Source organism: Ornithodoros turicata, chromosome 1, assembly GCF_037126465.1.
Source record: "Ornithodoros turicata isolate Travis chromosome 1, ASM3712646v1, whole genome shotgun sequence".
NCBI lineage: Eukaryota > Metazoa > Arthropoda > Arachnida > Ixodida > Argasidae > Ornithodoros > Ornithodoros turicata.
The window spans coordinates 98225059-98238338 of record NC_088201.1 but is presented as its reverse complement, the minus strand read 5'-3'; the positions used below and the strand labels follow the sequence as shown (position 1 = coordinate 98238338).

Below are 13280 nucleotides of genomic sequence, written 5' to 3'. Positions count from 1 at the left end.
TTCCAGACAGCCGCTCGCCTGCGTCCGGGTTTTGCCATGTCGTCGTGCCGGGGCGGTCTGAATGGTGTTGTTATACGCGTTACATATTTCCAGACTGCAACGTGCTTACGTGGAATAGCACCGGTATGTACCGGACATCTTGTTATTTGCTACTTACTACACCCTCACCATGGAAATTTTTTGCCGCAGCGATCAAGGGAAACGATGTAGCCTGCGTTGATTTTCAGACTGCAATGTGCTTGTGAAGAAAGACGTTGGTATGTAGGTAGATCTTTTTTACTCGTTCCTCGCTACACGGTCACCATTCATATTCTTTATCGCAGGGATCAATGGACAGGATGCGGTCTTCGTTGTGTGCAACAACCACTGTTTAGGGTTAGTCTTAGGCAACAGCTGTTTTGATACGCCGATAAAGCTTTGCAGGTTATGGTATCTGGCATCAGGAGGAGCTTGAGAAACGGAATGCAGATAACAGGTGAGCGTGGAAGTCTATCTCCGAGAGGCGAGTTTTCTGATCGCACTTGTTTGTCTCTCGTATATTGATACCTATAAACGGTCACTCCGTCATTCGTTCTGCTAGGTTGAAGATACATGAATTGGTTAGCTCGTTACTCGAGCTTTGTGTCATGTACGCACATAGGTGTGAACACTGCCTCATTGTTTTTGCTTTGAGAGAAATAAACGTTTCGAAACAATTCATTTGCTTTGTTTTCCTGTCTTTATGGCGCCGAGGCCCCGACGGTTGAAAATTCAACGAGAGGAGAGGGAAAGGGCAACTTGTAGAAAACCTCCAAAATGAGAGGGTTGTCTGTACCTCATGATCTTAATGGGTTTGTGATACCCTCTAAATCAGGGGTTACATTATTGCAATTTTTTACCCTCTGTATACGCGGTAGCTAGACGGTACCAGATTTAGAGTGTACACATGAGGTACAGTTCTCAACCAAGCAGGTACAGTTCTCAGCCACCACGAAATTGAAGCGGCATATGGGATCCGACACCCATCCGCACCTGCTAGGTACCTTTTAAGCGCGGTATCCCACCTGTACCTCATGTGTACCGGGTATTTTGGGCGCATCAGTAGAAATGCCTTCTCACGATCTCCATGCGCTGCAAAAACATTTCGCGTAATTCCAAATACGAGTCAATAAATTCCCTTATGCAGCAGGCCGTAATGGTTCTGTACTGTCATTTTATCAAAACTATGGAATAACTGGAACTTGTGAGCGTGGGGGATCGCACGTTTGGAAAGAATGTGTTCTTTCCAACCACTGGCAAATCAATTTGTTTGGAACCGTCGCGTAGCGAAGACAGCCTGTTCGGTCTTTGAAGAAACTCACTCGTCGCTTTCAAGAATGGAGCGTTTGAGGGGCGTATGATATCTACGAAGTAATTATTCGTCCGCGCGATGCATTTTCCTTCATCATCGCTCTGATTCCCAGTTGTCCTGATAACCGGAAGGTTGGACACAATGGCAGAGGAATGGGGACAATGAACTCTGCGCTTCACACACGATACCTAGATTACACAAGCAAGTAGCATGTTTCTCGGGCAAGCTCTTTCGGTTGCTGAGTCCTTTCACGTAGTATTTTCGCCCATGTTACGTCCTAGCGATGTCATAAATGGGTGAGTCAATCATCTTCATATTAGGTTCTGCGGAAGAAGCGGAAGTTGAGGAAGAACAGGAATCAAAATGTACGGAAAAGATAAAGAAGCATGACTACCGAGCTGCCACAATGGTGAATGTGAGATGCAGTGGTGAGCGTCCATCGATACGTTGTGCCCCGTGTGTTCGACGTGTCGTGACAATGTACGCTCTCGATGGACAACCATTCTTGAAAGTAGTGGTGAAAGATGGAAGTCACTGAAAAGGTTTGCCAGCTGTAGGACTCGAACCCACATCTTTGTATGCATTTGTCCTTTCTATGTATTCCAGCCTTAGACCATCAAATAATTCAAGGTTGTTAAGTAACTAAGTAAAAGTATCCGAGTACGTGTACTTAGATACTTTTTGTGTACCTTAAGGAAATATTAGATACATTTTCAGACACGCACTTCTAACTGTAACTTAATTACTTTTTTCAGTAACTTGTATCTGTCTTTTTGAGTATTTTTTTAGTAAAAATCACGAAACACCGTCGCCGATCAGGAGGTGGCGCGAAGGGCGCACCGACACTGGGGTCCTCCATGCGCGTGAGAAGCTGCAGCAACCCGTCAAGGCTCCCTAGCCGACACCAGGCACGAGCTCCACTCCCCTTCACCGTTGTTGCACGTGCTCACGCCCTCGCACTTGCACTCGCACGGGACATTTCTTGTTCCTTGCCACTCTCTTGGCGGCCTTGACCGTAGTGACAGTAGTGAAGAGAATGGCCGAGTTTGAAGGCGTCGACGCAACCTCACCTCTATTAACTTCAGTGGGCTGTTGTGTTTGCAGAGCGTAGATAGTGCTGTGCTGCATATTTTTGGCTTGCGTGATATACTGTATTTATTATATACATTTTGTATAATTTACCAACCAGAATTGCAGTCTCGCAGAGAAATAGTCGGGGCATAAGACATTCAGTCAATGGATCTGATGGCCATGCGAAACTCGTTGAGATTTTTTTGAAATTAAAATGTTTCTTTTTGTTGCTCAGTGAGCCAATTTTTGTCCCTGTCGCGGTTACCCCCAGTTTAGGCGTTCCTTTCAATGTTTTGCCTGCAATTACGTACGATTACCCGAGAAGGGATGTCTCTGTGGCCCTAGAGTGGCACCTATTATGAGTATTATGTGCCAAAGGCGAAAGATATGGTCTACGTACAGAATTGCAAAAAGTAACTCCACCCGTACTCGGATACTTCTCTAAGGTATTTGTAACTGTATCTCAGTATTTTTTCCTGTCAGTAACTCTAACTGTAACTTAATTACTTTCGAAGCTGAGTATCTGTAACTCTAACTTAGTTACTTATGAAAAGTAACTTTATCAACACTGATCAAACTCACATACTCTTGAAAGGCATGTACTTTTCGAATAAAGGTATTCGTTTGTGATACTCTATCGTGCAGCGTGACTTTTTGGGCTCTTTCTATGTCGTAGATGAGGGGAACCACCCCGACGAGTAGGTCTAAATCGCTGAGCGCTATGTGTTGCATGTACCGCATGTGGGGACGTGTGTACTTCTGGGGACACGGTTGTCTAAAATCTCCAGCCCGTGGCCGAGCAGTCCCATATCGGCGACGTCGCGCAAGAAGGAACTATACCATTACAGTCTTCGAAGTAAAGCCTCGCAGCGCTACCTGTCGTGGGAGAGTACAATCGCATTCTCAGCGTCGTCTGCTAGGAAGAGCAGTTCAACGCGGCCTCCCCTCTCTGGGAGGGTTTTGGTCGCTGATCTCTATGTATAAAGGCTGGATCGCGCATAGGAGAGGGGCGCGTGGGAGAGAGGTGCGGCAACCGGCCGCCATGTTGGAGGGCCCACTGGCGCCGGCTGCTCCCATAGGAAACAATGGGAAGCGATTTGATTTGGAGTATTTATTGCGCTGTAGTTTTTAATGGTAATTGCCCTCTCTTTCTTCTCCGCTGCCTGTATTCCGAATAGGGGGTCGTAACTGTCGTGCACAGGGCACATACGCATGAGGCGAATTTGTGGAATGTCAACCTGTAAAATTAATTATTTTTGCTCAGAAAGGTTTCACACTATTTGTTATTGTAAGGTACTTCCGTTTTTATTTTTTTTAATTTTTTTTTCGTTTGTACGGTTTTCGTGTGGTGGTCCGCGGTTCTCTTTCGTTACTATGTGATTTGGTATTGTACGGTTCTCGTTTGACTTTTTCCATTGTCGTATTATGTTCTACGAGTGTCTCTGTGTGTGTTCTGCAATAAGACCTCGATCCCTATTCTGAAGGGCTCATTATTTTATTCACCACATCGCCACCAGCAATGAGGTGGAGTATAGACGTTGGCAGTGAAACTCCCCATTCCTCATCTGAAAATAACGAAAATTGTCACGAGTGCTTTGCAGTTGCTCAGCTGTCAGCGTACTTCATTACAGAAATTCGAAGCGCTGTGCACAAAGAGCATGCACATGCATGACTTATCACACACGCTGTAGGAGCAACTGCACATACGAGGTTAACACAGCAGTTTATTTGCTTCCACCGTACCTCACAGATTTAAAGAACAGTGGAAGAAATTGGCATATTGGCGTAGGTTCTCCATCCGCTTCTTCGGCACAGCTGAGCGACTGTGAGGGGAACCTGCAAGCACAAGCGCATTGTTTATAAAAAATGGTCTTGAAATGAATATGGGCTTGAGATTGATAGGAGCAGCCACACATAATTTCTTAGTACGTAATGGCACCAGCGAAGTAGCAATGCAAACAAGTCCGAGTTGTGAGGTGCATGCGATACAAATAAACAGATTTTTCCTCAAAATAAAGAGCTTACCTGTGAAAAATTATCCCTTTTTCTCTGTCCGTGTGAAGTGTACTCAAAGCTGCAACAAACTGGCATGACATGCCCCTTAGTTTAAAGTAAATTTAAAAACAAAAGGGCAGCCCCGCTTGAACTAAATGCAGACGACAGAATGGGTTGGGCCCACCAATATGGCGGCCGGTGACCACGCTGTGGAGCACCCTATGCGCGATCCAGCCTATAGTATAGAGATCAGTGGTTTTGGTATAGCCTTCATGCGCGATATCGCCGATAGGGGATCGCTCGGACACGGTGGATACGGGCTGGAGATTTTAGACAACCGTGTCTCCAACAGGGCTCTTCAATTAAAGAGGGCCTTTTTTTTTGTCAAATATACCTATTGGCCAAGCGGCACTTAAACGTTACATAGGCGTTATCTGGTCTAGAGTGTACGACAGGCGAGGGTAAAAACAATTTCTGAAAATCTGGTGTCATTCCTGATTCTTCATTAGTACTTTGAAAGGGCAGCTTTCTTCTGTTCAGTGGCCAGGCGCCCTCGGCACATAGATTAAAGGGGCAGTCGCATCGACCACAGATCGATTCCGAAACCACAGTGAAATGAGATTCCCCGTCGTTCACTGACCATGGCTCCGAAAGTCCCATCCCGATCGACGGAATACTTTTTGCATAATTCGTGTGTAAGCGGCGCTACAGCAGACGACGGATGCGGGCGTCAAGCGGAACTCCCTGCTCAGAATCTTTGGCAACGTCACATGGAATCTGACCAATAAGAACGCGGCGAGCCAGATGAGTCCCCGCGGCTTGCAGCTTGCATGAGCAAGGTCTGGAGGCGAAGGCACATACGGAGATGGCGGACTCGGAATGCGGAAGTGGCGAATCGTGCTGTTCAAATGCCTTTAGTAATAGATCCCGTGACGAATATACATGTTTAATGACGGCACATATTCGACGGATCCGCTTCTGCAAGTCACTGGTCACATTCACTACGACGCAGGAAACAATCCAAGTGTTTGTGCGGCGTCTGTGCTCTCTAGGAACCGGAACCTATATGCTGCAGTGCTGGTGAAGTGGCAGAGTTGTGCAATGACGGCGAAGTACAGTGTAAGCGCGCATCACACTTTGTTCCCAGCTCTCTGTCTGCGGCCAGAACTTCTAGTGGTGTATCCACCGCAGTATTGCAGCGAACGATCACAGTCTTCGCCTACTATACCCACGATAGATAGGCACGTTGAGCAATCCTTATTTTCGTAGTTGTCGTCGTTGTTTGCACACACGACGAACGCCCCATGAAAGTTACGAAGGCTCTAACCAACTGTGCAGCTCAAGGGCCGGGTTAGAACTAGAATGATTGTCAGGAAATAAACTGTGCTACGTGTTTAGGAAAGTGTCCTCTCTTTTTACAGCTACGTCAGGTTCATTCCTTATTGTGTGTTTACAAGCTGAGTTTGGAGATTCCTTGGACCGAGAAACAGACGACAGATACCTGGGTGTATCGTCCGCATGATTCGCCAACGTTTTTCCATCCCGGTCGTATCAGGACTATCATCTTTCGTGTGCCTCATTTCCTGTTCACACCTACACCATAATAGACTTGCGCAGTTTCCAATTGAGAAGTGTGAAACATAATTTGTGTTACCACAATAATCCCGAGAAGTTCGAAGAAATAGGCAGGAGCAATAAACTATGTGGCTATAAGTGACAGTTATACTGTTAATGGTAGTGTAATGCTTCTTATCGTTGGCAGTATTATAGCATGTGAGGGATATAACACGTCAAATAATTTCAGGTAACATTCATAACTCACTAATGGTACAGTTACACCTCATTATCATGGAAAGTGATACATCTGTCTGGGAATGTCAACAATTTGTCATTCCCAACGGAAGATTGTTCTGCCTTGATAGAGCAAAACAAATTTTCATACCTGCCATTGATTCAATTTTTTTTTAGCACCAGTGTTTTGAAAACAGCTTTCAAGATTGTAACTTCAGAGATTATTGGCAGAGCATTACCTCTTGTCTATGTATTATAATAATTATTATAATCACAGGCAATAAGTTACGTAAATGTGAATAAATCTTTGTGTTGACTGAGTGTTGTCCATTCAAGAGCCATTGCACAGGTCCACATCCAACTCTTCATGTAGAGATATTTATTATTTGCTATGCACAGACAGTTATCAGCGTGCACCGCACTGGCAATGTCCCTTGGGATCTGAAGCGGGGACTCACAAAAAAGCACACACAAAAAAAACAGCATCGTAAGTACTTCAATTGCAATGAAAATCTAGAATTCTGTGTTCCTTATTTTCCTGGACGGTTTCGGTATAACAGTGGTACACAGGAAAAAAACTCGGGGTGTTGGGGGGTGATCTGTATCGATCTCTGGGCACAACCAAGTATACAAATTTTGGAAGGGTTAGTACATCCTTAAATGACCCTCATGCCTCAGACCCCACTACTCAAATAATGCACCCCCCTTTTACAGTAAGAGACCTCTTACTATCTACGGCATATCCTATCAAAGCTCACAGGACAGCAAATTTGGCCAATGTTTATGCAGTGGCGTAGCCAGACCTCCAAGGTAGGGGGGGCTCGATACGAAAACTCGCCCTACTCCCCCCCCCCCCCCCGCCGCTGATCCTGTGGGCGACAACATACACATACTCGTGCACGCCGCAAAATGCGGTTAAAAAAAACAGAACGAAAATAATTGATTTGGACGTGCACAATACGATTACATGTATAGGCTGTCATGTCCAATGAGGTGGTGTCACGAGATTGGAAGGATTTTGAAAAGCTCATACTTTGAAAACCATTCGAGAGTGCTGCTTAGACGCCATGAACTGTAAGAACTTTCGCGATCGTCACACTGTCACCCCCCCCCCCCCCATATATATATATATATATTATTTTCTCCTCGGATTTGCACGATTTCCGTGGGTCGGTCTGTGGCAGGTAGGGGGGGGCTCTAGCCCCCCCCCCCCCCCCCCCGTTGAGCAATCCTTATTTTCGTAGTTGTTGTCGTTGTTTGCACACACGACGAACGCCCCATGAGAGTTACGAAGGCTCTAACCAACTCTGCAGCTCAAGGGCCGGGTTAGAACTAGAATGATTGTCAGGAAATAAACTGTGCTACGTGTTTAGGAAAGTGTCCTCTCTTTTTACAGCTACGTCAGGTTCATTCCTTATTGTGTGTTTACAAGCTGAGTTTGGAGATTCCTTGGACCGAGAAACAGACGACAGATACCTGGGTGTATCGTCCGCATGATTCGCCAACGTTTTTCCATCCCGGTCGTATCAGGACTATCATCTTTCGTGTGCCTCATTTCCTGTTCACACCTACACCATAATAGACTTGCGCAGTTTCCAATTGAGAAGTGTGAAACATAATTTGTGTTACCACAATAATCCCGAGAAGTTCGAAGAAATAGGCAGGAGCAATAAACTATGTGGCTATAAGTGACAGTTATACTGTTAATGGTAGTGTAATGCTTCTTATCGTTGGCAGTATTATAGCATGTGAGGGATATAACACGTCAAATAATTTCAGGTAACGTTTCATAACTCACTAATGGTACAGTTACACCTCATTATCATGGAAAGTGATACATCTGTCTGGGAATGTCAACAATTTGTCATTCCCACGGAAGATTGTTCTGCCTTGATAGAGCAAAACAAATTTTCATACCTGCCATTGATTCAATTTTTTTTTAGCACCAGTGTTTTGAAAACAGCTTTCAAGATTGTAACTTCAGAGATTATTGGCAGAGCATTACCTCTTGTCTATGTATTATAATAATTATTATAATCACAGGCAATAAGTTACGCAAATGTGAATAAATCTTTGTGTTGACTGAGTGTTGTCCATTCAAGAGCCATTGCACAGGTCCACATCCAACTCTTCATGTAGAGATATTTATTATTTGCTATGCACAGACAGTTATCAGCGTGCACCGCACTGGCAATGTCCCTTGGGATCTGAAGCGGGGACTCACAAAAAAGCACACACAAAAAAAAAACAGCATCGTAAGTACTTCAATTGCAATGAAAATCTAGAATTCTGTGTTCCTTATTTTCCTGGACGGTTTCGGTATAACAGTGGTACACAGGAAAAAAACTCGGGGTGTTGGGGGGTGATCTGTACCGATCTCTGGGCACAACCAAGTATACAAATTTTGGAAGGGTTAGTACATCCTGAAATGACCCTCATGCCTCAGACCCCACTACTCAAATAATGCACCCCCCTTTTACAGTAAGAGACCTCTTACTATCTACGGCATATCCTATCAAAGCTCACAGGACAGCAAATTTGGCCAATGCTTATGCAGTGGCGTAGCCAGACCTCCAAGGTAGGGGGGGCTCGATACGAAAACTCGCCCTACTCCCCCCCCCCCCCCCGCCGCTGATCCTGTGCGCGACAACATACACATACTCGTGCACGCCGCAAAATGCGGTTAAAAAAAACAGAACGAAAATAATTGATTTGGACGTGCACAATACGATTACATGTATAGGCTGTCATGTCCAATGAGGTGGTGTCACGAGATTGGAAGGATTTTGAAAAGCTCATACTTTGAAAACCATTCAAGAGTGCTGCTCAGACGCCATGAACTGTAAGAACTTTCGCGATCGTCACCCCCCCCCCCCCCCCCCCGTGGCTACGCCACTGTGCTTATGTGACAGTGCTTCGCAGAACATGCAGCTTTTCCGTTGAATTGACACTACATCTCTGGTAGCCCCTTTAATGTATGGAGGTAGGTGCATCATTTTACATTTAACCAGCAGTAATGTATACCATTGCACAAAAGGAAACAAGGGCTTAATCTCAACGCTGCATCAGCATCATTCATCATCTCACAATAACGTTGTTGTCAGCCTCTGCACAAAGATTTGGGTGGACCTGAAAAGGACCTTTTTTTTTTCATTTTTGTTTTTCATTTCCTTCTTTCAAGTTATTTTGTCTTGGCATGTAGCTGTGAGATGTTAGTAGAAGCCATGAAGTCATTCTCTTTACTTCTTCAACTTGGATGCAGAAAGCACTGTTCTGGAAGATCCTAATTTGTCAGAGGCGTCGTAAAGGCATTAGTGTAAAAACCAGGTCTTTCATCAAAATTGCCGTGCACACACGTACATTGTTTGATGGCGTTTCATGGATGGATGGGACTTGGATCAGCAGCACCTGGTCCTTCTATAATACAGAACGTCAAAAGTGCACCACAAGTTGGCTACGACAACCGCAAAAACCGCCGCCCTACAGCACACAAACAGTTCACAAACAGCGAGATAAAAGGAAACTGGGAAGCGGTTTATGGCGCTTATGTTACGGACAGAGGTACTGCTTGTATATACTGCCTGTTTCTAACACCAGCACACAAACAGCGTCAGTTCTTCCTTTTAGTGATCGGGGTTCATAGTTTGCGAATTGTTCTGTGTCCAAAAATTGTAAATACATTATATGTACTTAAGTAATATACGTACCACTTGCGCTTTACCTTGTCGAGTTGCCTGCAGCTGTAATACACATCAAAACCAATCATGACTACCACATTCAACAAAAATCACAGGTTCAGTAACAGGGAAAGTTTTTCATGATAAGGCCTCCGACAACAAGAAAAGCCAATCACGTTCATATGAATGACATCATGTTCGTTTACTTATTTATTGTATTTTATCTATCTAGTTATTAATCATAGATTAGGGGATACCTTACGTTGTACCGATTTCGTCTTTTGCTGCTAAGTTACTCACGCGCAAGAGTGACAGATCCGATTGGGCAACGGGAAACTACATAGACATTGTGACTTACTGTCGATGTTGCTGGCTTGCTTTGTTCGTGGAACACCGTCGGAACGGCGTCAAGTTTCAATTCGTTCCTTTTTTGTGTCAATTCAAGTTGCACTTCCATGATGTTCTCATCCAGGTACACATTATCGGTGATATCGCGAGGAGCATACACGGACAGCATGACCACTCCTTGCTTCATCTGAATACCCGCTAGTGATGTAGCTGCTTCCAACTTTCGCTTCGTCTGGTGTCTGGCTGTAGCTGTACCCTAGGCGAGCGAAATCAAACATCGAGGTTTTCGAAGGAAGTTTTCCTGGAGTCAGAAACGCTGCGTCGGTTTCCAAACGACATCTCACGCGAAGGATGCAAGCGTAGAGATTCTCCCGATTCACAAAGAGTATCCGCGTCACTAGGAAGTGTCGCATGTGAATACGGGCGACGTGCAGGAAAAAACAAAGCAGCCCCAGACTTCGCGGCAGACGACAGCGTCCTTCGCAGCGGATTAGCCAGATTCGACCTTGCGTCACGCGATGTTGTTGGCGCTGGCGCTTTCGAGGATCAAAACGAACCCGGATCTTTTAAATTCGATTCCTCATCAGCCCGGCAGTTTTGGAAGGAGAAAATTTGGCAAATAGCTCGGTGGTAGTGTACCGAACACATTGGTATTGGATTCGTAAGCACGGTCCCGGATGCGACAGTCCCTTTAAGTGATCTTCGACCACGTGTTTCACACCTTGGCTTTAAATGCTTCGAGGTCACGGTTTCTACCACTGATGTCGATTGTAAAAGGATGGATCGCGGATAGGGAGCGCGAGCGTGCGGCGACCGGCCGCCATCTTACTGTACCCAAAGCAGTCGCCGCAGCGATCATGACAACTTCTTGCAATTATACGGTCGTACCAACCGTACCGGCAAGGATACAGGGCCGAAACTTCTACGGGTGAGTCATTATTTATCAAGGAATAAATAGGCGTCCATTCTGTACATTTATTTCACAATTATGAAGTGTTGTTTTGCCCAAAACCAGCACTGGGTGCAAGTTGTTTGATCGCTCTTCCGAGGTTCAATCGATCACACTTCCATTTTACCCGCCGGCAAATACAGTTTGAGTGCATAATATGCTGGAGAGAACATGTTACACTACACTGGTAGTGTTGTCATCAGTATATGTGCGAGCACTTGAGTGCTTTTCTGCATGCATTGCTAGCACTGTGCACGGTGGTCTCTACGGAAGCAAGAGCAGAGTCGTTTCTTTGAATCACTTTCGCGCAGAAGTTCAGTATTACGACGTAATGAAACCAAGAGAGTCAATCTTTTTCATGTATTGGTATTGTATTTTGCCTTGGTTTGATTTCTGACAAAGAATCCTGCGTAACGGTGGTGTGGTGTGACTTGGATACAGCCTTTGTGTCTCAGCTATGTTGTCAGCTTGTTGCGATAATAATAATTTTTAGCTTGTCGTGTTATTTTTAGCAGTGTTTAAGGCAAAAGTGGTCTCTCACTACAGGTTTCCTCACGGGGGCTACCCAGAGGATCGTCTGTGCAGTGCGATGCGACCGGGCTTACGGATAAATATCATGGTCCTCATCCACTTCAGAGAGTTTTATATGCACCTTAGGCCCCTTCACCCAGCATCGTGTCTTGGTGATGAAGTTATAATTCTTCTTAGAACAATGTTTAAACGTTGAAATTTTTAAAATATATCGTGACTGTAAACCCTGTTTTAAACTGATGTTTTAAACATTTATGCAATGCCTTTACTAAACAACATATTTAACTAGTTGCATCCTAACCAATGTTCTCTCCTTCACAGCTGCCTCGACATACTCAAGAAATGGGTGCAAAACCTGAGCAGTGCCCACAAACCTCGATCACCGCAGCACCTCCAAAAAGTAAAAAAAAAATCTGTTCACACTTAGCGTGGACACCCTGTATAATACCGTGTATTAACTGTTGTAGATCCAACCAACCTCTACAGTATACACCTTCAGGAATTGGAACTTGTTGGGAAACTGTCATCATTGTTTCAGTTAATAGGCATACACATATATGATATAAGAAGCAAATTATTTCTTGAGAATGCACTTCTCTGAGCAGCATTCAGGGACACCACCTCTGGAACCTGGCTTGACCTGATAGCAGTGAGTGAGTACGTGAGGAGGCACAGATTTGGGCAGCTAGAGGAGGACATATCTGAGGCCAACAATTCCCTCTTCGCGCCCCGACCTGATAAAAACACCGATAATACGCCCGGGAGCTTTAGCGTAAGATAAAGAATAAGACATGATGGATAACTGCGGGAACGAGCATGAGACTTTCCAGATATCGGGAGATTGCAGGATGAAATTGGCATCTTGGCGCCTGTGATAGCCTCCTGGACGACAAATTGACTAAATGCGAGTTCTAAGGGTGGAGCAAGGACATCAGCAACGGTCCGTAGACGATGCACAGACCACGTAATTTTATGATGATACCGTCAGTAGGTTGGTATCAAGAGCTATTACGAGCTAAAATAGAGGAACCTGACAATTTGGCGCCAGTGTGTGCCACTTGGGCGACGATTTTGAAAAATGTCAGAAGTATATCGATTGGGCTGGTTGGTGTTAATCCAGAAGCGACCAAAGAACAAACACGAAACAACAACAGAGCGACTTGTGTGAGCTGTTTGTTGTTTGGTCGCTTGAAAATGAACGATTTGAGCAGATGAAGCGAGAGAGCATTTGAGAGATGAAGCGATTTTGCTGTAGCAAGGGAAACCGGTATGGGCCGTGGACTCATAGCTATTAAGCATGGATATACAGACTACGTAATTAAACGATGACATCTTCGATATCACGTTTATATACAGAGTTATTACTAAATGAAATGGAAGATATGGACAATTTGGCGTGTGCAAGTGCTGTGGCGATGCGAGTGGTGGCGTCTGCGAGTGGCAATGATTTGATCAAACGCGACTTCGTTGGACCAGAGATTTTGGTGCAGAACTAAATACATTCAGAATCGAAGGCGTGTATACTCCCAAATCCCAGCAGTGGGTAGGAATAGAGAAGATCACCGACACGCGAGGCGGTGAAGAAGTA

At 44.9% G+C, this 13280-nt stretch overlaps 1 long non-coding RNA gene across 1 annotated transcript; it reads left to right on the top strand.

The window, feature by feature from the left end:
- On the top strand, window positions 1-11789 carry LOC135366954 (uncharacterized). Its single transcript, XR_010414326.1, has 4 exons — window positions 1-123; window positions 190-257; window positions 324-475; window positions 11708-11789. It is a non-coding gene; the product is annotated as an uncharacterized LOC135366954 (long non-coding RNA).
- Window positions 11790-13280: the final 1491 nt, after the last annotated feature.